The sequence below is a fragment of the Scyliorhinus torazame genome, chromosome 7 (genome assembly GCF_047496885.1).
Source record: "Scyliorhinus torazame isolate Kashiwa2021f chromosome 7, sScyTor2.1, whole genome shotgun sequence".
NCBI lineage: Eukaryota > Metazoa > Chordata > Chondrichthyes > Carcharhiniformes > Scyliorhinidae > Scyliorhinus > Scyliorhinus torazame.
In genome coordinates, this window is record NC_092713.1 from 163,752,491 (window position 1) to 163,777,554 (window position 25,064).

At 56.1% G+C, this 25,064-nt stretch overlaps 1 long non-coding RNA gene across 3 annotated transcripts in view; it reads right to left on the reverse strand.

Annotated features, from left to right (window-relative positions):
• Window positions 1–25,064, reverse strand: part of LOC140426665 (uncharacterized) — a 77,030-nt gene that overhangs the window by 36,631 nt on the left and 15,335 nt on the right. For 2 of the 3 annotated variants that reach the window (XR_011948254.1, XR_011948255.1), the window contains exon 2: window positions 9,253–9,403. This is a non-coding gene — a long non-coding RNA (uncharacterized lncRNA). Of the gene's footprint in view, window positions 1–314; window positions 400–9,252; window positions 9,404–25,064 lie in introns of all 3 variants that reach the window. The other variant, XR_011948256.1, reaches the window with a different exon arrangement.

The following is a 25,064-nucleotide window of genomic DNA, read 5'->3' on the forward strand; positions in this document are numbered from 1 at the left end:
CGTACCCTGTCAGGCAATGTTAACTGTAATATTTTTGCAAATTCTAAAAGCCTTGTTTTAGACTGTCTGTAAGGTACTTTGCAAGATCCTTTCCATCCCCAAAAACCTCTGAGCCTCTGAAGGAGCAATTGTCCACAACACACTCCATATTTAAACTTGAAGCCAGCACCTGAAAAGCAAACACAAATACGCTCACCCCTTACTGTCTTTGAGTTCACTAAGCCAACCTAATCACAAAATATAGACTTTTATCCCGGATGAGCTCCCAATTTGTTATGTGCCATAGAAACTCCAAAGTGTATTATGCAGCTCACCTGACCTATAACTTTTATGTTGAATTTGACTAGGATGAGCACAAGAGTCTTCACTTCAGGTGTGATTCATCAGACTTCCTGGGCACTTTTATCAAAACAAAGTTCATTATAAGAAAGTAGTTAACAGATATAAAATGCTTATCAAAAATTTGTTATCATTTACAAACATGAAAAACACACAACAGCTACAGTAATCTATGTATATAACTCTTAATGAATCCCCCTCAGTAGCTGTTCCAATTCAATACAAAATCCAATAAACCAAAACCCCTGTCAAGGGCGTGGCCCAGCACACAGTAATCTCACTTGAATGGGACTGGTCCTTTCCCTGAGATTCTGCTACAGCCTCCAACCAGCAGATTCAAAACTCCTTCCGGAAGCAATTCTAACTTTAAGGTTACCACGGTGGTTTGCCACACCCAATGTGTTTTCAGTTCACTGCGACAGCTTTAAAATAAAAACAGAGAAAACAGGGAAAGGTCCTGAAACCCAAACTGAAACCCAAACACTAAACCCCTTCTCACCTGACAGCCACAGCCCAGCTCCACCCACAAATGACATCACTGAAACCGTGCTACAAGCCATGTGGTCAAACAAACCCTTTCTTAAAGGGATACTCACATGACAGTATGCAGGTACAGCAGGCAGTAAAGAAGGCAAATGGTGTGTTGGTCTTCATAGCAAGAGGGTTTCAGTATAGGAGGTGTTTTACTGCAATTGTATAGGGCATTGGTGAGGCCACACCTGGAATATTGTGTGCAGTTTTGGTCTCCTTATCTGAGGAAGGATGTTCTTGCTATGGAGGGAGTGCAGCAAAGGTTTACCAGGCTGATTCCTGGGATGGCGGGTCTGTCATATGAGGAGAGACTAAATCGGTTAGGATTATATTCATTGGAGTTTAGAAGAGTGAGAGGGGATTGTGATGATATGCATAAGCTATCATATATATAATGATGTACATGACCACTGTCAGCAGGTGACAGTGTAAATCTACCATGTGACTCTGTACCTCGGAGAGTTGGATGTTAGTCGTGTTGGTGGATATTCATACTTGCAGTAGCTCTTGGGTAATTTATCAGTATTAGTAGTTTGTAATATATTTCTTATCGTTATCTTTACCAAGCATTTGTTTAATAATAAATTACTTTAACTAGTCAAGAACTAGATGTTCTAATGCGCATCATTACTATCGGTCATTGCACAAGAACATGAAGCAACCTCATAGAAACTTATAAAATTCTAACAGGATTAGACAGGGTAGATTCAGAAAGAATGTTCCCGATGGTAGGGGAGTCCAGAACTAGGGGTCATAGTTTGAGGATAAGGGGTAAACCTTTTAGGACAGAGGTGAGGAGAAATGTCTTCACACAGAGAGTGGTGAATCATGGAATTCACTAGCACAGAAAGTCTTGGAGGCCAAAAGGTTGTGTAATTTCCTGAAGGAATTAGATACCGCTCTTGGGACTAGTGGGATCAAGGGATATGGGGGGAAGGCGGGACCAGGGTATTGAACTTGATGATCAGCCATGATCATAATGAATGGCGGAGCAGGCTCGAAGGGCGGAATGGCCTCCTCCTGCTTCTGTTTTCTATGTTTCTATGTGAAGGGCAACTGGGAACAGCTGCCCAAGTGGTGTGGGGAAGGGGGAAGAATGGTGAGAGAAAAACAGATCAATGGAAGAAATGAAAATAAATTGACAGAAATAAAAATGGGGTGAAGGTGGAGGAGAGAGTTCACTGTCTGAAGTTCCTGACCTCAATGTTAAGTCCGGAAGGCTGTAACATGCCTAATTGGAAGATGAGGTGCTGTTCTTCCAGTTTGCGCTGGGCTTCACTGGAACATTGGAGCAGGCCAAGGACAGACATGTGGATGTGAGAGCAGGACGGTGAGTTGAAATGGCAAGCGACAGGAAGGTCTGGGTTCTGCTTACGGACGGACCGAAGGGGTTCTGCAAAGTGGTCACCCAGCCTGCGTTTAGTCTCTCCAATGTAGAGTAGATCACATTGGGAGCAGCGAATAAATAAACCAGATTGAAGGAGATGCACGTGAACCCTCACTTGGAAAGAGCGATTAGGCCTTGAGATGGTGAGCAGGGAGGAGGTAAAAGAGCAAGTCTTACACTTTGTGTGATTGCATAGGAAGGTGTCGTGAGAAGAGGGTGAGGTGCCGGGGGTGATGGAGGAGTGGACCAGGGTATACAGGAGGGAATGGTCCCTGTGGAATGAGTGAGGGGAAGACGTGTTTGGTGGTAGAATCATGCTGGAGTTGGCGGAACTGGCGCAGGATGATTCTTTGACTGTGGAGGCTGGTGGGTGAAAAGTGAGGACAAGGGGGACCTTATCCTGGTTCTGGGAGGGAGGAGAGGGGATGAGATCAGAGTTGTGGGAGATGGGTCGGACATGGTTGAGAGCCCTGCCGACAACAGTAGGTGGGAAACCACAATTATGGAAGTCTGAAGATATGTCAGCAGCACCGTTTTGGAAAGTGGAATCATCAGAACAGATGCGACGGAGGTGAAGGAGCTGGGAGAATGGGATGGAGTCCTTACAGGAAGTGGGGTGTAAAGAGCTGTAGTCAAGGTAAGGGGATCAGGGGTTATGGGAGAAGGCAGGAGAATGGAAATGGGAAAAATATCAGCCATGATTGAATGGTAGAGCTGCTCGCAGAAGAATACTTTTCACTGTACCTCGGTACACGTGACAATAAACAAATCCAATCCAATCCAATCCAATCCACATCAGCCCTCAAGCTCTTCAAATGAGCAATAGATCTCACCAGTTTCACCCGGATCCTCCCAGCTCCCACACATTCCACGTCACCAACTGAATTGGGGGTCATCCACCCCCCACCCCCACCCCCCACCACCCATGGGCGGAGTGGCCTAATTCTGCTCCTATGTCTTATGGTCTTACAGCTGTGGGACTCAGTAGGCTTCTAATGGACATTAGTAGATAATGGATTCACAGAAATTGAAATAAAATGGTCACGAAGAGAAGGGAAGTGTCGGAGATGGACCATATGAAGGTGACAGAGGGGTGGAAATTGGAAGCGAAATTAATATTTTTTTCCAGGAACAGACGGGAACATGAAGTGGCACCGAAACAGTCGTCGATGTACTGATAAAATTGTTGTGGGATGGGGCCGGAGTAGGACTGGAACAAGGAATTTTCCACATACCCCATAAAGAGACAGGCAAAACCGGGACCCATGTGGGTACCCATAGCGACACCTTTGGTTTGGAGGAAATGAGACATGTTAAAGGAGAAATTGTTCAGTGAGAGGACAGGTTCAGCCAGCCAGATGTGCTTAATAGTGGATTAGGATTGTTCAGGCCTCTGCTAGAGGAAAACGCGGAGCGCCCTCACACCATCCTGGTGGGGAATGGAGGTCTAGAGGGATTGCACATCCATGGTAAAGAGGAGGTGGTTGGGGCCGAGGAACTGGAAGTTGTTGATATGGTGTAGGGCATCGGAGGAATCACGAATGTAGGTTGGAAGGGATGGGACAAAAGGAGAAAATATGGAGTCGAGATAGGAATAAATGGGTTTGGTGGGGCAGGACCCGGCTGACATGATGGGCCAACCGGGCTGTCCGGGACTGGGAGATTATGAGGTTGGAGGCTGTGGCGAGAAGATCTCCAGAGGATATGAGGTCAGTGACAGTCCTGGAAACAACAATGACTTGACGCTGAGTGGTGGGGTCATGGTCCACGGGGAGGTAGAAAGAAGTGTCGGAGAGTCGGAGTGCACCAGACAACAACAGCCCCACCCTTTGTCGGTGGGTTTGATGACGAAGTCAGGGTTGGACCTGAGAAAGTGGAGTGCAGCCAGTTCATAAGGAGGCAGGTTAGAGTGGGTGAGAGGAGCAGAGAAACTGAGATGGTCACTGTCACGCGACAGGTCTGAATGAAAAGATCAAGAGGCGGTAAGCGGCCAGAGGGAGGGGTCCATGTGGAGGGAGATGCTGGAGGCGGGTAAAAGGATCTGTTGAACGGGGAAGGAGTCCTGCCCGAAGGAGTGAGCACGAAGTTGAAGGCGGCAGAAAAAGAGTTCAGCATCGTGTCGAGTGACAGTAATAAGGGCCCGGGAGCAAAGGTCAAGGACCTGGAAAACAGGTCCCTGCGGCTGAATTTGCAGATCGTGGGGCTGCCTGAGGGTGTGGAGGGCCCAAGCTGGAGTACTTTTCAACAATGTTTGGGAAGTTGTTGGAGAGAAGGTGCAGCCTCCCCCTTCAAGCTGGATACGGCGCATCGGTCGCTCCGGCCGAAGCCAAGGGCTAACGAGCCACGTGGAGGTGTAACAGCCTACATTCACAGCTACCAGATGAAGGAGACGGTGCTGCAATGTGCTAAGCAGAACCGTGAGGTGAGGTGGGACAGCAGTGGTATTCGGATATACCAGAATGTCATGGTGGAGCTGGCGAGAAGATAGGGCAAAGGCAACTCTTTACAAAAGCAGAGTGCATTTTGGAGTGGCCTACCCGGCAAGGTTGAGGGTCGCAGACAACTCTTCGGGGCAGTGGAGAAGGCGGAGGCATTCATGAAGGCAGAGGGACTTGGACTGAACTGCGAATAGAGTCATAGATGTTTACAGCATGGAAACAAGACCTTCGGCCCAGCTTGTCCATGCCGCCCACTTTCTATCACTAAGCTAGTCCCACTTGCCCACATTTGGCCCATATCCCCCTATACCCACCCTGCCCATGTAACTGTGTAACTGTTTTTTAAAGGAAAAAATTGCAGCTGCCTCTCCCACTGCCTCTGGCAGCTCGTTCCAGATGCCCACCACCCTCTGTGTGAAAAAACTTCCCCTCTGGTCTCTTTTGTATCTCTCTCCTCTCACCTTGAACCTATGCCCTCTAGTTCTAGACTCCTCTACCTTTGGGAAAAGGTGTTGACTATCGATGCTCCTCATTATTTTATAGACCTCTATAAGATCACCCCTAAGCCTTCTACACTCCAAGGAAAAAAGTCCCAGCCTATCCAGCCTCTCCTTATACCTCAGACCATCAAGTCCTGGTAGCATCCTCGCAAATCTGAATGAGGGACTTTGGTTTAAAAGGGGGGTGCTGGAGGGCTATGTGTTGTGTATTTTCTTTGTTTTACTTGGGGCTCATCATTTTTTTTGTACTATGGTATTGTGAATGGTTAATTGAAAAGTGTTTTGAGATTGTTCATAGAATGGCGTTACTTCTCTCCTTTGTCTTTTGTGCTTTTAGTGGTAGGTATAGGTATATATGGAAATGGAGAGGGGGTCAGGGTGTTTGGGAGTGGGGGAAAAGGGTTTTTGAGGTTGTAAGTTGTGTGTGGAGGGCTTCTTGAGTGTGTTCTTTGTTGATTATTGGGTGAGGGGGACTCTGGCAAATGTGCCACACTACCAGCAAACTGCAGTTCGCGAGTAAACGGTGGTGGGTGGTGGGGGGTGGATGACCCCCGATTCAGTTGGTGACGTGGAATGTGTGGGGGCTGGGAGGATCCGGGTGAAACTGGTGAGATTTATTGCTCATTTGAAGAGCTTGAGGGCTGACGTGGATTGGATTGGATTTGTTTATTGTCACGTGTACCGAGGTACAGTGAAAAGTATTTTTCTGCGAGCAGCTCAACAGATCATTAAGTACATGAGAAGAAAAGGGAATAAAAGAAAATACATAATAGGGCAACACAACTTATACAATGTAACTACATAAGCACTGGCATCGGATGAAGCATCCAGATAGCCTCCAGATACCTTTCAATACATTCCCGCACACTTCCTCGTCTGCCAGCAGTCCCACATCCAACCTCCAGAATGGGCGTTGGTCCCTCTCCTCCCCCAACTCCAGCTCCACCCAGTGCGGGGCATGGTCTGAAATGGCTATGGCCGAATACTCCGTTCCCTCCACTTTCGGGATCAATGCCCTGCCCAGGCCTGGCAAATCTCCACGGATCTACTCCCCCCATCTAATCCATAAACCCCCTAAGCACCTCTGGAACGATCTAATGCTGGGTCCAGCACCGTGTTAAAATCCCCACCCATTATCAAACTCCCTACCTCCAGGTCCGGAATACGCCCCAACATCCGTTTCATGAATCCAGCATCGTCCCAGTTTGGGGCATATACATTCACCAGTACCACCTCCGTCCCCTGCAACCTACCACTCACCATCACGTATCGACCTCCCTTGTCCGCTACTATGTTCTTGGCCTCAAACGACACCCCCTTTCCCACCAGCATTGCCACCTCTCTATTCTTCGCATCCAGCCCCGAATGGAACACCTGTCCCACCCATCCCTTCCTTAACCTGACCTGATCCGCCACCTTCAGATGTGTATCCTGAAGCATGACCACGTCTGCCTTCAATCCCTTTAGGTGCGCGAACACTCGGGCCCTCTTAACCTTATTTAGGCCTCTCACATTCCACGTGATCAGCCGGATTCAGGGTTACCTACCCCCGCCCCCCCCGCCAATTAGCCATCTCCTATCTTAGGCCAGTCCTGTGCTCGCGCCTCCCGCACCTTCCAGTCCCCCAGGCGGGGGACCCCCGCCCCGACCACCTCTTCCATTTTCAGTTCCCCCTCGGACAGTGCAGCAGCAACCCTAAACTCCTCCACTCCACTCCCCCGTGCTTTCCTGAGCCAGCCTCGCCCCCTATGGCGCAGCTCCTATTGCGGCCATTATCCCAGTTCCCTCATCCCCGAGTCTCACCTCCCTCCAGCACCGACGCTCACATTCCCCATCATCATCATCTTGTCCACAGAAAAGAAAAAAGGAAATTTTAGGAATTTTAACCAGGACTCTACCCACATCCCCATCCATCATCCCACCCATGCAATATTCTTTACCCATATTTACAACCCCCTGTACAACCACATCTCCTCAGTTCGAGTCCAGTTTTTCCATCTGAATAAAGGTCCAAGCCTCTTCTGGCATTTCAAAATAATGGTGTCGGTCCTGATAAGTAACCCACAGTCGCGCAGGCTGCAGCATTCCGAACCTGACTCTTTTTTTTATGCAGCACCGCCTTGGCCTGGTTGAAGCCAGCTCTCCTCTTTGCCACCTCTGCGCTCCAATCCTGGTAAACTCGGATCACCGCGTTCTCCCATCTACTGCTCCGCACCTTCTTGGCCCATCTCAGCACACTTTCTTTGTCCGCGAAGTGGTGGAACCTTTCCACTATCGCCCTTGGCGGCTCATCTGCCTTGGGTCTCCTCGCCAGGACCCGATGAGCTCCTTCCAGCTCCAGGGGGGGTCAGAGAGGCCTCCGCACCCATCAGCGAATGGAGCATCGTACTCACATACGCCCCGGCATCAGCTCCCTCCACTCCTTCGGGAAGACCCAGAATCCAGAGGTTATTCCTTCTCGACCTGTTCTCCAGGACCTCAATTCTCTCGGCCCACCTCCTGTGCACCGCCTCGTGCGCCTCCATTTTTACCGCTAGGCCCAGGATCTCGTCCTCGTTGGTATTCACTTTATCATTCACCACATGAAGCTCCACCGCCTAGGTCGCCTTCAGCCCCTCGATCGCCAACCGCATCGGCGCCAGCACCTCCTTTTTCAGCTCCTCCACACATCGCTTGAGGAACTCCTGCTGGTCTGGCCCCCATGCTGCTCGCCCTCCGCCATCTTGTCTTTTTCCCCTCGTTTTGGTCTCTGCTCCAGGGCCTCTTTCCTCGTCGCTCCACCGCTGATCTCTGCCATATATTGTGAGGGGGGACCTCACTGCACCTTCCCACACGGGATTAGATCAAACCAGCTCCGTTGGGGCTCCTCTGGAGAGCCCAAAGGTCCGTAGCCGCGGGAGCTGCTGAAACACGCGGCTTAGCTCCGCATCGCCGCAACCGGAAGTCAGTACAGAAACATTTTAACGACACATGACAGCATAATTTTAAAAGAAGGTATTTACGTGGTCCCCACCCAAGACAGAAACCAAATTATCTGCCAATTCCATGACAACCATGGACACCAAGGGATAGAAGCAACCCTTGCCCACCTCAGACCTCTCTGCTGGTGGCCCGATTTGAAATCCACTGTAATGCATTACATTGAAAATTGTTTAATTTGCAGCCAGAACAATCCAGGCAGGTATGCAAGGAAATCATAGAATTTTTTTACAGTGCAGAAGGAGGCCATTTGGCCCATCGAGTCTGCACCGGCTCTTGGAAAGAGCACCCTACCCAAGGTCAACACCTCCATCCTATCCCCATAACCCAGTAACCCCACCCAACACTAAGGGCAATTTTGGACACTAAGGGCAATTTATCACGGCCAATCTACCTAACCTGCACATCTTTGGACTGTGGGAGGAAACCGGAGCACCCGGAGGAAACCCATGTTCACACGGGGAGGATGTGCAGACTCCACACAGACAGTGACCCAAGCCGGAATCGAACCTGGGACCCTGGAGCTGTGAAGCAATTGTGCTAACCACTGTGCTACCATGCTGCCATATCCTCTGGTTGGGGTAGTGGAGCTGGAATGCCTGCGACAGTATCGGCTACCTGAGTATTAGTCCTTTGTTCCTCGGAGATGGGCCATCAATATGTAAATCGACTCAGAGTTTCGATTCCGTCTGCTGACTGCCTTCCAAATACACATTCAGGCTCTGTGCCTGCTTGTTGCTTTGTATTGTCCATTTTTCCCTATAGGCTCTGCGAGTGTCCATCTTGTATACCATCTTTGTCATACACGAGACTGGGGCTGACACAGTTGAAGGTGGTGCACCAGACACACTTAACCAGGGCGAGGATGAGTCGGTTGTTTGAGGGGGTGGAATGTAAATATCAGTGTTGTGGGGGTGTCCGGCAAATTATGTGCATATGTTCTGGGCATATCTTGAGCTGGTGAGGGTTTCCTACTTCAGCACCAAACAAAACTATTTACCCCAACGTACCGAATTCCACAAGGAACATACAACTCTCAATCCATCTTAAAATTAACATGGCAGAAAGTAGTACTTACTCGATAGAACAGATTTGGCTCCTATTAGAACCCCTTCAGACTCTGGCTGAATATCTTCAAAACTTTGATTCATCTGGCGTGATTTAGCTTCTTCCTTGTCCTCAGGTAAGACTTTACTGCTTTAAATAGTATTACTCTTTTTACAACTATCCTGTTAAAGAGAATTATGAATTCAGTGTCAGCCAGATCAGATTCAACTTCTCTCCAAAGCTTTTACAAACACTCTCTCTCAATCTCTTAGCTCCACCCAGCAAAGACATCATCTCCCCAAGCTGAAAAATAAATGAACTCTCCAGATTGAAAGCACATTAACTTCCCAGATTAACTTCTCTCGATTGGATCTGGTGCGTTTTCATTTTAAAATGATCCCAGATTCTAATAGTTTTGTTGTTGAGCTTTAACTCTGCTTAAAATTGGATTGCTACCAAACTTCAAGGTTTCAGGTTTATCTTTATATTTTGGGAACAGACATAGCCTTGTATGTCTTGGCATCAAAAAGGCACATCTAAATACTTCTTAAATGTTATCAGGGTCTCTGCATCCAGGCAGCGAGATCCAGACTCCCACAGCCCTCTGGATGAAAAAGCTTTTCTCCACATCCCCTCTCAACCTCCTGCCCCTTACATTATATCTATGCCCACTGGTCATTGATCCATCCACCAAGGGGAAAGGTTTATTCCTGTCTACTCTATCTATGCCCCCCAGAATTTTATACATCTCAATCATGTCCCCTCTCAACTCATTTGCTCCAAGGAAAACAACTCCTGTTTACCCAATCCCTCTTCATCGATAAAACTCTCCAGCCCAGCCAACATTCTGGTAAATCTCCTTTCCAGTGCTATCACATCCTTCCTATAATGTGGATTCCAGAACTGCACACAGTACTCTAGCTGTGGCCTAACCAACATTTTATACAGTTCCAGCATAACTTCCCTGCTCTTAAACTCTATGCCTCAGCTAAGAGGCAAGTATATTATATTCCTTCTTAACGACTTGTATCCACCTGCCCTGCTATCTTAAGGGACCAGTGTACATACACACCAAGGTCCCTCTCATCCTCAATGCTTCCCAGACATAGAACATAGAACATAGAACAGTGCAGCACAGAACAGGCCCTTCAGCCCTCGATGTTGTGCTGAGCATTGTCCGAAACCAAGATCAAGCTATCCCACTCCCTGTCATTCTGGTGTGCTCCATGTGCGTATCCAATAACCGCTTGAAAGTTCCTAAAGTGTCCGACTCCACTATCACAGCAGGCAGTCCATTCCACACCCTAACCACCCTCTGAATAAAGAACCTACCTCGGACATCCCTCCTCCTTCTCTCACCCTGAATCTTATAGTTATGCCTTCTTGTAACAGCTACATCCACCCGAGGAAATCGTCTCTGAATGTCCACTCTATCTATCCTCCTCATTATCTTATAAACCTCTATTAAGTCGCCTCTCATCCTCCTCCGCTCCAAAGAGAAAAGCCCTAGCTCCCTCAACCTTTCCTCATGAGACCTATCCTGCAAACCAGGCAGCATCCTGGTAAATCTCCTTTGCAAGCTTTCCAATGCTTCCACATCCTTCTTTAATGAGGTGACCAGAACTGCACACAATACTCCAAATGTGGGGCGAAATTCTCCGTTATCAGCGGAAAGTCCGCCGATTGGCGGAAAGTCCGCCGATCGGCGCAAAAAACGGCGCAAATCCGACTTGCGTCACGTCGGAAAAATGGGTCGAATGTCTCCGGCCCGAAATGGGCTAGCAGCGACGTAACGGGATCCGCGCTTCCGCACGTGGTTCACGCCGTGCAGCGTCATACGTGCCGCACGGCGTGACGGCTCATAAGGCCGCGCTGCTCCCCCCACCCGACCGGAACACCCGACCAGAACACCCGACTGGATGGCTGGCCGCCGCTCAGCCCCGAGGTTCGAGTCACGGGATGTGGAGGCGCTCCTGGACGCGGTGGACCAGAGGAGGGACGCCCTGTATCCCGGGCACGGCCGCAGAGTTGCCCCACGCCACAGCCGGCGTCTGTGGAGGGAAGTGGCAGAGGCCGTCACCGCTGTGGCCCTGACACCACGGACAGGCACCCAGTCAGAGCAGGCAGGGTGAGCCTCCCCATATCCCCCCTCCCCCATATCCCCCTCCCCCATATCCCCCTCCCCCATATCCCCCATATCCCTCCCTCCCCATATCCTCCACCCCCATATTCCCCCCTCCCCCATATCCCCCCCCATATCACCCATATCCCCCCTCCCCCATATCCCCCCTCCCCCATATCACCCATATCCCCCCTCCCCCATATCCCCCCTCCCCCATATCCCCCCTCCCCATACCCCCCTCCCCCAAATCCCCCCTCCCCATATCCCCCCCTCCCCATATCCCCCCTCCCCCAAATCCCCCCTCCCCATATCCCCCCCTCCCCATATCCCCCCTCCCCCATATCCCCCCTCCCCCATATTCCCCCTCCCCCATATCCCCCATAATCCCCCTCCCCATATCCCCCATATCCCCCTCCCCATCCCCATATCCCCCCTCCCCCATATCCCCCCTCCCCCATATCCCCCTCCCCCATATCCCCACACCGCATATCCCCCACATCCCCCCTCCCCCATATCCCCCCTCCCCCTCCCCCATATCCCCCTCCCCCATATCCCCCTCCCCCATATCCCCCATATCCCCCCTCCCCATATCCCCAATTTCCCCCCTCCCCCATATCCCCCACCCCATATCCCCCTCCCCCATATCCCCCTCCCCCATATCCCCCTCCCCATATCCCCCCTCCCCATATCCCCCACATCCCCCCTCCCCATATCCCCCACATCCCCCCTCCCCCATATCCCCCTCCCCCATATCCCCATCTCCCCCCTCCCCAATATCCCCCTCCCCATATCCCCCCTCCCCATATCACCCATTTCCCCCCTCCCCCATATCCCCCCTCCCCCATATCCCCCCTCCCCATATCCTCCTCCCCCGTATCCTCCTCCCCATATCCTCCTCTCCATATCCCCCTTCCCCATATCCCCCATTTCCCCTCCCCATATCCCCCATATCCCCCCACCCCCATATCCCTCCTCCCCCATATCCCCCCACCCCCATATCCCCCTCCCCCATATCCCCCCACCCCCATATCCCCCCTCCCCATATCCCCCTCCCCCATATCTCCCCGCCCCCATATCCCCCCATATCCCCCCTCCCCCATATCCCCCCCATATCCCCCCTCCCCCATATCCCCCCTCCCCATATCCCCCCTCCCCCATATCCCCCCTTCCCCATCTCCCCCATATCCCCCCTCCCCCATATCCCCCCTCCCCCATATCCCCAAGTGAATCCAGCCCTAACCTTAACCTCTGCAATGCACGCGCAACCGATGGCGTGCATTCATATACCTGCCTAACAGTGTTGCCTTTTACCCCTGCCACCCCCCCCCACAGCAGAAGCGCGCACACAACAATAGGGAGCATGTGAGGACTGGAGGAGGGCCCGCTGATGAGAGGACACTGACCGAACACGAGGAAAGGGCCCTGGAACTGGCTGGCGGACCTGAGGACCGGGAGGTTGCTGATGCAGAGGTCGGGGCGTACTAGCAAGTGAGCCACCGACAGCCCTTCCCCATATCCCCCCTACCCTATGTCCCCCTCCCCCATATCACCTGATCACTGCCTGCGTGTCTAACCATGCATGCTTCATTGTGTATCGCAGGACCAAAAGTCCAGGCACCCATCCCCGCAGATGCAGACCGCCCGCAGGATGCCCCTCGGAGGCCACGGGAGAGAGAGAGACCCGGACCCTCCAGCATGCGACGCCCGCAGGATGCCCCTCGGAGGCCACGTGAGACAGAGAGACCCGGACCCTCCAGCATGCGACGCCCGCAGGATGCCCCTCGGAGGCCACGGGAGACAGAGAGACCCGGACCCTCCAGCATGCAACGCCCACAGGATACCCCTCGGAGGCCACGGGAGACAGAGAGACCCGGACCCTCCAGCATGCAACGCCCGCAGGATGCCCCTCGGAGGCCACGGGAGACAGAGAGACCCGGACCCTCCAGCATGCGACGCCCGCAGGATGCCCCTCGCACACCACGGGAGACGGAGAGACCCGGACCCTCCAGCATGCGACGCCCGCAGGATGCCCCTCGGAGGCCACGGGAGACAGAGAGACCCGGACCCTCCAGCATGCAACGCCCACAGGATACCCCTCGGAGGCCACGGGAGACAGAGAGACCCGGACCCTCCAGCATGCGACGCCCGCAGGATGCCCCTCGGAGGCCACGGGAGACAGAGAGACCCGGACCCTCCAGCATGCGACGCCCGCAGGATGCCCCTCGCACACCACGGGAGACGGAGAGACCTGGAGCAACAGGGAGACGACACCCCCGTCACGTGCGGGAGCGACCACCCAGCGACGAGGGGGGCAGCCACAGGCCCCCGTCACATCCGAGCCCGGACACCACTACCCAGGACACCACTACCCAGGATACCACTACCCAAGACACCACTACCCAGGAAGACGAAATACCGGCAGTAACTCAGAGTGGATGGGTGGAGACGAACCCCCACCCCAAAGTGCCATGGAGTGGGACGAAGAGCACGACACAATGCCACTGCTGTCACCAACACCCTCCACCATCGCAGAAACACTCATCTCGGTTGGGCACTTTAGTGATGAGGCGTCTGCTACACTCACTGGTGCGCACAACACAGCCGTCCCTGTACAGCAGGTGGAGGTAGGAGCAGCAGAGGGGCCGGGCGGTCGGAGGGCAGCCCAGCCCAAGCGAACATCTGCCGCCCAGATGGATCCCGGGTTCCTGGAGTTACCACACCCACACATAGATCCGATGCAACCACCGACACGGAGACGAGCGAAGAGGGTGACGGGCGGCTTGCGGCGGCTGCAGTCGCAGGTGGAGGAGTCCACCCGCGTCCAGGAGCTGGGAGTGGTGCCGGTCATGCGTGCCACCCAGGCCGACACCGCACGGCTGGCGTCCGCGGTGGAGGCAATGGATGCGACGGTGTCAGACATGGGGAACGGTTTGCGAGGCCTGGGGCTTTTCGTGCAGGCGGCGTCTGTGGCCCAGGACATGGCTGCCCTCTCACAGGAGGCCATGAGCCAGTGCCAGCGCCAGATGGCAGAGGCGCTCAACGCCATAGCCCAGTCTCTGCAGGCCATGGCCCAGTCTCAGCAGGCCATGGCCCAGTCTCTGCAGGCCATGGCCCAGTCTCAGCAGGCCATGGCCCAGTCTCAGCAGGCCATGGCCCAGTCTCAGCAGGCCATCGCTGAGGGCATCGGTGCCAGTGGCCATGTGCGAGCCGGCGTCGCACTGTCACAGACAGGGTTTGCCAACCCCCTGGGCTCCATGGCTGCAAACCTGCAGACCCCTGTCGATACCAGCACGGGCCTCCAGGACTGGCAGCGCCAGATGCCGGGGGGGCGTCGGATGGCCAGTCCGTTCGCATCCCCCACCCATGTAGAGGCCTGGGGGCCATCGGGCACCCCGAGGGAGGAGGAGGTGGTGTGGTCCGTCCCGGCTCCCCCTGTAGGGGAGGTCCGGGAACACCGCGACACCTCGGACTCCCCCCCTTCCGCCCCAGGTGCATCGGGTGGGCAACGGGCAGGACAGGCTGGCAGCTCGCCATCCCAGTCGCCCGGGCCGCAGCCTGGCCCATCTAGGCCAGGACGCCCCTGGAAACAGCCGCCAAAGGGATCCAGTGTCAGAGGGCAGGAATCACAGGAGTCCACCTCCAGTTCTGCTGTACCGTCTGGGGAACCACGTAGACGTAGTCAAAGGGCCCGTAAGGCCAAACAATTAGACACTGAGTAAGTTGGCACGGGTGCAGGGCACAGATGAGTTTTAGGGGCTAGGGCACGTGCATGAACTCCTTTGGTTATTAAAGTCAATGTTACACCGACAGAAGCTGCCTTTGTGCTCTGTCCAAAGCGTGCGGGGGTGTCATGTATGTTGAGCGCAAGTGTGTGTGTGAGGGGTGGTCTTACCTCAGCCCCAGGTGAGTCTGCACCCTTCCCCCTGGGCCGCCATCAACATCCCCCGGGCAGAGGACGGGACCGTGCGCTGCAGTGTCACAGCCGCATGCAGGGATGGTCCGGGTGGATGGTGGTACTGTGGCCATGGGTCAGACATAGTCCAACGATGTGGAGCCAGGAGATCACCGCAGGGCGGGTTGTCATCATCCTCCATGGCCTGCAATAGACACGCGTCCACCCGCAACTGTGTGAGCCCGGCCCGTTGTGCCACAGGTGGATCGGCAATGGGGGGGGTGGTGTGCATGCGGGTGGGGTGGGTGGGGTTGGGGAGGGGGGTGAGGGTGCTGGGTGGGTGGATGGGTGGGGGGTGTGGGTGGTCGGCTGTTGCCATGGTGTGCGGTCTGTGGCCATACTACCCGATTCCCACGCCCATCTAGTCAGTGAAGCGGGCGGCTATCAGTCTGTCCCGTGCCCGCTGGGCCAGCCGTTAACGGTGGACAGCCACCCGCCTGTGTCTACCCCGTCTGCCCTGACCATTACCCCCATCCCCCTCATCTAGGAGGACTGCGACTCTTCCTGCTGCTCCTCCAGTCCGCCCTCCTCTGCCTGCGGCACATCGCCCCTCTGCTGGGCTATGTTGTGCAGGACGCAGCACACCACAATGATGCGGCCGACCCTATCTGACCGATACTGGAGGGCGACCCCAGAGAGGTCCAGGCACCTGAAACGCATCTTCAGCACGCCAAAGCACCTCTCTATCACTCCCCTTGTCGCTACATGGGCATCATTGTAGCGGTTCTCCGCCTCATTGCCTGGCCTCCGTATAGGCGTCATCAGCCATGATCGCAATGGGTAGCCCCTGTCGCCCAGCAACCAGCCCCTCAGCCGGGGATGGCGTCCCTCGTACATGCCGGGGATGGATGACCGCGACAACACGTATGAGTCGTGTACACTGCCTGGGTAACGGGCGCAGACGTGCAGGATCATCATGCGGTGGTCGCAGACCACCTGTACGTTCATCGAATAGGTCCCCTTCCTATTGGTGAACACGGCCCTGTTACCTGCAGGTGGCCGCACGGCGACGTGCATCCCATCAATGGCGCCCTGGACCATGGGGAACCCGGCCACGGCAGAGAAGCCCACGGCCCGGGCATCTTGGCTGGCCCGGTCCATGGGGAAGCGGATATAGCGGTGCGCCATGGCATATAGGGCATCTGTCACTGCCCGGATGCACCGATGCACCGATGTCTGCGATATGCCGGACAGGTCCCCACTCGGTGCCTGGAATGACCCCGTTGCATAAAAGTTCAGGGCCACCGTAACCTTAACGGACACGGGGAGAGGGTGCCCCCCGCCAGTGCCACGCGGTGACAGGTGTGCCAGCAGGTGGCAGATGTGTGCCATGGTTTCCCGGCTCATCCGGAGTCTCCTCCTGCATTCCCGGTCCGTGAAGTCCTGGTATGACTGCCATGGCCGGTACACACGGGGCGCCCTCGGGTGCCTCCGTTGCCGTGGGGCCACGACGTCCTCCTCCCCCTCCTCGTCCTGTCGGTCAGGTGTCCCTCCAGCCTGGGCGGCTGCCGCCTGCCCCTCTGCGGCAGCCTGCGCCGCCTCTCTGGCACGCTCCTCCTCCTCCTCCTCCTCATCCAGGGCAACATAGACATGAGCGGCTGCCGCCACGGCGGCCAACATCGCTGGATGATCGGAAAACATGACGGCCTGGTGGGGGGGAGGGGAACGACGACATGTCATCATTGCCCATATCCCCTCCTCCCCCCAGCCAGGTGGCATGGACTGCATGTATCCAACTGTTGGAGGCTGGCACCTGGCCAGGGCAACTCACTTGTTGTTCAGGACGCAGCACACCACAATGATGCGGCCGACCCTATCTGACCGACACTGGAGGGCGACCCCAGAGAGGTTCAGGCACCTGAAACGCATCTTCAGCACGCCAAAGCACCTCTCCATCACTCCCCTTGTCACAACAAGCCAGGAGCATCCCCCTCCCCGGCACGGACCCCCCCCCAACCTCCTCCCCGGCACGGATTCCCCCACCCCCCTCCCCGGCACGGGCCCCCCCCCAACCTCCTCCCCGGCACGGACCCCCCATCCCCCTCCACGGCACGGACCCGCCCCCAACCGCCTCCCCGGCACGGACCCCAACCTCCTCCCCGGCACGGACCCCCCATCCCCCTCCACGGCACGGACCCGCCCCCAACCTCCTCCCCGGCACGGACCCCCCCATCCCCCTCCCCGGCATGGAACCCCCCCAACCTCCTCCCCAACACGGACCCCCCATCCCCCTCCCCGGCACGGACCCCCCCCAACCTCCTCCCCGGCACGGACCCCAACCTCCTCCGCGGCACGGACCCCCCATCCCCCTCCCCCTACCCGGCACAGACCCCCCCAACCTCCTCCCCGGCACGGACCCCAACCTCCTCCCCGGCACGGACCCCCCATCCCCCTCCCCGGCACGGACCTCCCCCCCCAACCTCCTCCCCGGCACGGACCCCCCATCCCCCTCCCCGGCACGGACCCCCCCCCCAACCTCCTCCCCGGCACGGACCCCAACCTCCTCCCCGGCACAGACACCCCCAACCTCCTCCCCGGCACGGACCCCCCATCCCCCTCCCCGGCACGGACCCCCCCCAACCTCCTCCCCGGCACGGACCCCCCCCCCAACTTCCTCCCCGGCACGGACCCCAACCTCCTCCCCGGCACGGACCCCCCATCCTCCTCCCCGGCACGGACCCCCCAACCTCCTCCCGGCACGGACCCCCCATCCCCCTCCCCGGCACGGACCCCCCCCAACCTCCTCCCCGGCACGGACCCCAGCCTCCTCCCCGGCACGGACCCCCCCATCCCCCTCCCCGGCACGGACCCCCCCAACCTCCTCCCCGGCACGGACCCCAACCTCCTCCCCGGCACGGACCACCCATCCCCCTCCCCGGCACGGACCCCCCCCCCCAACCTCCTCCCCGGCACGGACACCAACCTCCTCTCCGGCACTGACCCCCCATCCCCCTCCCCGGCACGGATCCCCCCCCAACCTCCTCCCCGTCACGGACCCCATCCTCCTCCCCGGCACGGACCCCCCAACCTCCTCCCCGGCACGGACCCCCCATCCCCCTCCCCGGCACGGACCCCCCCCAACCTCCTCCCCGGCACGGACCCCAGCCTCCTCCCCGGCACGGACCCCCCCATCCCCCTCCCCGGCACGGACCCCCCCAACCTCCTCCCCGGCACGGACCCCAACCTCCTCCCCGGCACGGACCACCCATCCCCCTCCCCGGCACGGACCCCCCCCCCCAACCTCCTCCCCGGCACGGACACCAACCTCCTCTCCGGCACTGACCCCCCATCCCCCTCCCCGGCACGGATCCCCCCCCAACCTCCTCCCCGTCACGGACCCCAACCTCCTCCCCGGCACGGACCCCCCATCCCCCTCCCCGGCACTGACCCCCCCCAACCTCCTCCCCGGCACAGACCCCCCCAACCTCCTCCCCGGCACGGAACCCCCCCAACTTCCTCCCCGACATGGACCCCCCCCCAACCTCCTCCCCGGCACGGACCCCCCATCCCCCTCCCCGGCATGGACCCCCCTCCCGGCACTCCCCCGGAGCCCAGCCCACTCTAACCACCCTCCCCCCGCCGCACACACACACACACAACCCGAGACACACCTCTCCTCACACATTCAGACTGCGGCCACGCCATCGCCTGCCCAGAGCCAACCCCCCAGGCCGTCACTCACCTCCACGCTGGTCGGCGTGAGCCTGGAGCACAGGGTCACGCCGATGAAAAGTAGGTTTCATTTACGTCGACGTGAATGGTCATCACGTCGACGGGACTTCGGCCCATCCGGAAGGGAGAATATCGGCAGGCCGAAAATCGGCTGCCTTGTGCAGACCCGTGACATTCTCCGACGGCAGCGGCGACATTAACGCCCCGCCGACTTTTCTCCCTTCGGAGACTTCGGCAACCGGCGGGGGCGGGATTCACGGCGGCCAACGGCCATTCTCCGACCCGCTGGGGGGTCAGAGAATGACGACCGTGGTCTCACCAGGGTCATGTATAGTTGCAGCATCACCCCACGGCTCTTAAACTCAAGCCCCCTGTTAATAAACGCGAACACACTATAAGCCTTCTTCACGGCTCTATCAACTTGTGTGGCAACCTTCAGAGATCTGTGGACATGAACCCCAAGATCTCTCTGTTCCTCCACATTCCTCGGAACCCTGCCGTTGACCCTGTAATCCGCATTCAAATTTTTCCTCCCAAAATGAATCACCTCGCACTTATCAGGGTTAAACTCCATCTGCCATTGTTAGGCCCAGCTCTGCATCCTATCAATATCTCTTTGCAGCCTACAACAGCCCTCCACCTCATCCACTACTCCACCAATCTTGGTGTCATCAGCAAATTTACTGACCCACCCTTCAGCCCCCTCCTCCAAGTCATTGATAAAAATCACAAATAGCAGAGGACCCAGCATTGATCCCTGTGGTACACTCTGGTAACTGGTCTCCAGTCTGAAAATTTTCCATCTACCACCACCCTCTGTCTTCTATGTGATAGCCAGTTACTTGTCCAATTGGCCAAATTTCCCTCTATCCCACACCTACTTACTTTCTTCATGAGCCGACCATGGGGAACCTTATCAAACGCCATACTAAAATCCATGTATACGACATCAACTGCTCTACCTTCATCTACACACCTAGTAACCTCCTCAAAGAATTCAATGAAATTTGTGAGGCAAAATCCGGTCCATCGTTCCAACGAGCGATGGACCGAATGGTGGACCAGTACGGGCTGCAGGCCACGTTTCCGTCCTTGGACAATGTCACCATCTGCGGAGATGATCAGCAGGACCATGACGCCAACCTCCACCGATTTCTCCAAACCACCCAAAAACTCAACCTCACCTACAACAAGGAGAAATGCGTTTTCCGCACAACCAGGCTCGCCATCCTCGGCTCCGTCGTGGAAAACGGGGTCCTAGGGCCCGACCCTGACCGTATGCGCCCCCTCCTACAACTCCCTCTCCCTCACTGTCCCAAGGCCCTGAAGAGGTGTCTTGGATTTTTCTCCTATTACGCCCAGTGGGTCCCCCAGTATGCGGACAAAGCCCGCCCACTATTTAAGGCCACCCTCTTTCCATTGGCAGCCGAGGCCCGCCAGGCCTTCAACTGCATCAAGGTGGACATCGCCAAAGCCGCAATGCGCGCGGTGGACGAGTCCATCCCTTTCCAGGTGGAGAGCGATGCCTCAGAGGTCGCTCTCGCCGCCACCCTCAACCAAGCAGGCAGACCGGTAGCGTTCTTTTCACGCACCCTCACCACCTCTGAAATTCGACACTCCTCGGTCGAAAAAGAAGCCCAAGCCATCGTGGAAGCCGTGCGGCACTGGAGGCACTACCTCGCTGGTAGGAGGTTTACCCTCGTCACCGACCAACGGTCGGTTGCCTTCATGTTTGACAATACGCAGCGGGGCAAGATCAAGAATGATTAGATCTTGAGATGGAGAATCGAACTCTCCACCTATAACTACAATATAGTATATAGTATATCGTCCTGGGAAGCTCAACGAACCCCCAGATGCCCTGTCCCGTGGCACATGCGCCAGCGTGCAAGATGACCGACTACGGGCTATCCACGATGACCTCTGTCACCCGGGGGTCACCCAGCTCGCCCATTACATCAAGGCCCGCAACCTGCCCTACTCCACCGAGGAGGTCAGAGCTGTAACCAGAGACTGCCAAATCTGAGCGGAGTGTAAAACACACTTCTATCGACCGGATAAGGCCCACCTGGTAAAGGCATCCCTGCCCTTTGAACGTATCGATTTCAAAGGGCCCCTCCCCTCCAATAACCACAACATGTACTTAACATAATAGATGAGTTCTCCCGCTTCCCGTTTGCCATCCCCTGCCCCGATATGACCACCCCCACTATCATTAAAGCCCTACATAGTGTCTTCACCCTGTTTGGTTTACCCAGTTATGTCCACAGCGACAGGGGCTCATCATTCATGAGTGACGAACTGCGTCAGTACCTGCTCAGTAAGGGCATCGCCTCGAGCAGGACTACCAGTTATAATCCCAGGGGAAACGGGCAGGTGGAGAGGGAGAACGCGACGGTCTGGAAGACCGTCCTACTGACCCTACAGTCCAGGAATCTCCCAGTTTCTCACTGGCAGGAGGTCCTCCCCGATGCGCTCTACGCTATTAGGTCCCTCCTTTGCACGGCCACAAACCAGACCACTCATGACCGCTTGTTTTCCCTAGGGGAGCTACCTCAGGGGCCTCGCTTCCGCCCTGGCTGATGACACCAGGTCCAGTCCTCCTCCGAAAACACGTTCGGAGCCATAAGATCGACCCCCTGTTAGAGAGGGTCCAGCTCCTGCACTCCAACCCACACTGTGCGTACGTCGAACACTCCGATGGCCGGCAAGATACCGTTTCCCTCCTGGACCTGGAGCCCGCAGGCTCCACCACCACTACCACTACTGCACCCCCCACACTATGTCCCGTCCAACCTCCCATGTTCAGCGCCCCCACCCCTATATGGTTCCCGCGCTCCCTCCCACCCGCCGCACCGGTCCACAGGAATGAAGCTCCAGAAGAGCCGCTCCCGGAGTCCACGCCTGTGCCTGCTCCGGACCCACTTCCACAGCCACCCGAAGCGGCTGCACCACCAGTGCTTCGGCGGTCACAACGTACGATCCGGGCACCGGACCGACTGAATCTATGAGCCCGTCACCCCCGCCGACTTCATTTTTAAAACAGGGGGTGAATGTGGTGAATGTGTAATTACTGATAATTCACCAGTGCACTGTATTATGTTATGTTATTAACCCTGTGGGCTCCACCTATGGGCCATTGTGTGGCTTCACCCACAGGTGGATATGTTGGGGCAGGTACGGGCTCCGCCAATGGCTCCTCGCCTTTAGAGGAAGTATAAGAGCAGCTGACCTGCGGGGCCGCCTTCAGTATTGTACCGGTCGCAGGCAGGCACAGTTCTAAGCTGATTAAAACCACGGTTTACTTCTCCACGTGTCTTCGAGTGAATTGATGGTTGTATCAGTCACTACCTCGAAAAACCTAATCACGACAGTGAGACATGACTTCCCCTTCACAAAACCATGTTGCCTCTCGCTAATACGTCCACTTGCTTCCAAATGGGAATAAATCCTATCTCGAAGAATCGTCTCAAGTAATTTCCCTACCACTGAAGGAAGGCTCACCGGCCTGTAGTTCCCTGGATTATCCTTGCTACCCTTCTTAAACACAGGAACAACATTGGCTATTCTCCAGTCCTCCGGGACATCACCTGCAGCCAGTGAGGATCCAAAGATTTCTGTCAATTTACTCCCTTGCCTCCCTAGGTATTCTGGCATAGATCCCATCAGGCCCTGGGGACTCATCTACCTTAATGTTATTCACGGCGCCCAAAATATCCTCCTTTTATACTCAATGTGAACCAGACTATCTACACACTTCCTCCCCCAGACTCATCATCCACCAGGTCCTTCTCTTTGGTGAACACTGTTGCAAAGTACTCAATGTGAGGAGAGCCCTGTGTCCTGGGCCTCGGCCCCCACCTGCACAGAATGCCCAGGCCTTGGACACGCTGATCCATAGCTGAAACCATTGCCCCAATGCCTCCATTGTGGCCGCCACCTGTGTGGTGTCGGTCTGGATGGCATGCATGACCAGCACCACACCCTGCTCCCGCAGGTGGAAGGATTCCTCCACCTATGCCTGCAGGTGCTGGATGCCCACCATCATCTCCTCTTGTAGTCCCTGGGTCTCTGACTGCACCTGCACTGTGGCTGGGACTGGATGTTCCAGGAGCCCTGGACCCGTGAGGACGGCAGCTGGTTCCTTGGGCTGGCCTGCCCTCCAACCATCCGGCCCCTCGGCTGCTCCTACCTCCACCTGCTGTATCAGATGCGATGTGTGGTGCGCACCAGAGAGTGTCCCAGGAGCCTCTTCACTAATGTGCCCAACTGAGGTGGCAGTCTCTGGGATGGTGGAGGGTGTTGGAGACAGCTGCGACGGAAAGTCAGTGTACATTTGGGGCATATATTTGTCATGGGGATCCGCAACTAAGCAGGGTCTCACTTGCTCGCCTGCCACCGAACTCCGCCTCGACGACCTCCCTTTCCTCCGGGCTGCCGACCACGTCCAGTGCTCTCTGCTCAGGCATGGCGATGGGCCGCAGTTCTGGTGGTTCCCCTCCGGTCTTCTCCCGCTCCCGGCGGTTGTGGGCGGCCTTCTCCTTGCGGTGGAGTGTCGGGGAGGAACACAAACATAAAAACCATTCGACGTTCTGACACATGCAGCTCAGGGGTTGGGTAGATGGTGGCCTCAGTGGCCAGGACACCCGGCCATGGCGGGTGGCATATGGGGCAAGGTAAGGATTCGGCTGTCCCCTGGGGGGAGGGCCCGGGTACGGGTATGTGCAGGAAACGGGGTTAGTGCAGGGGCACACTGCTGCCGACTCACCCTTGCTGCCCTGAGGAGGACATGGAATTTCTTCCTGCACTGCATGCCTCTGCTGCCTGTGCCCAGGCATGGCGAACGGCGGCGCCTGCCGGCCTTCCTCCCAGGCCGGGGTACAGGGTCATCCTTCTTTCCTGCACGGCGCCCATGAGGGTGTCCAGCTCAGCGTCCTTGAGCCATGGCGTTGCTCTCCTTTCAGCCATCTTGTTGGCTGGGAAGGTGTGTGTGTGGGGATGGATCGTTTAAGTGTGGCTGCGGCTTGTGAGCTTCATGTGCGGCAATCACGGATCCGGCAAATCCGGCACCATTTTGCATGGAATTGGTTGTGTTTCACATGGATATGGTGCTAGCCCATTTGAGGTAGCTGAATCGGTACAGCTGTTGCGCCGTTTTTCCTGTCGCAAAACACCACTGTTTCCACGTCAGCACTTAGTCTCAAAATCAGAGAATCCAGCCCACAGTCTCAGAAAGTAAGGAACATTCCGGAATGATCAGCACCAATCAGCATTGAGCATCCATTGAGACCCGGGAATATAAAGTAATCCATTGGCTGACAGCCAAGTCCATCAAGCGATGGCATCACTGAAGTCAGAGCAACAGCACAGCCTGCTGGCGGATGTTCTTTTTTTTATTAATCGGGAAGCACATCTTAAAGGCATAGGCCCCAGTGATTGTCCAGGAGGAAAAATTATAAAAGCCAAAAACGATCAGAAATTACAAAGGAAAACAACGGATAGACAAGGATTTACAAAAGGATCCTTTCAACACCAGCCATCAAACTAGCAAAGAAAGGTCTGATATTTGAGGAGAGGGACTGATATATGAGGAGAGATTGACTAGTTAGGATTGTTCTCGCTTGAGTTCAGAAGAATGAGGGGGGATCTCATAGAGACTTATAAAATTCTAACAGGACTAGACAGGAAATGCAGGGAAGAAGTTCCTGATAGTAGGTGTGTCCAGAACCAGGGGTCACAAGCTGAGGATTCAGGATAAACCATTTCGGACAGAGATATGGGACGGGATTCTGCGACTCCCGCCGGGTCGGAGAATCGCCGAGGGCTGGCGTGAATCCCGCCCCCGCCGGTTGCCGAATTCTCCGGCACCGGATATTCGGCAGGGGTGGGAATCGCGCCGCGCCGGTCGGCGGGCCCCCCCGGCGATTCTCCGGCCAGCGATGGGCCGAAGTCCCGCTGCTGGAATGCCTGTCCCGCCGGCGAGAATCAAACCACCTCTCTTACCGGCGGGACAAGGCGGCGCGGGCGGGCTCCGGGGTCCTGGGGGGGGCGTGGGGCGATCTGGCCCCGGGGGGTGCCCCCACAGTGGCCTGGCCCG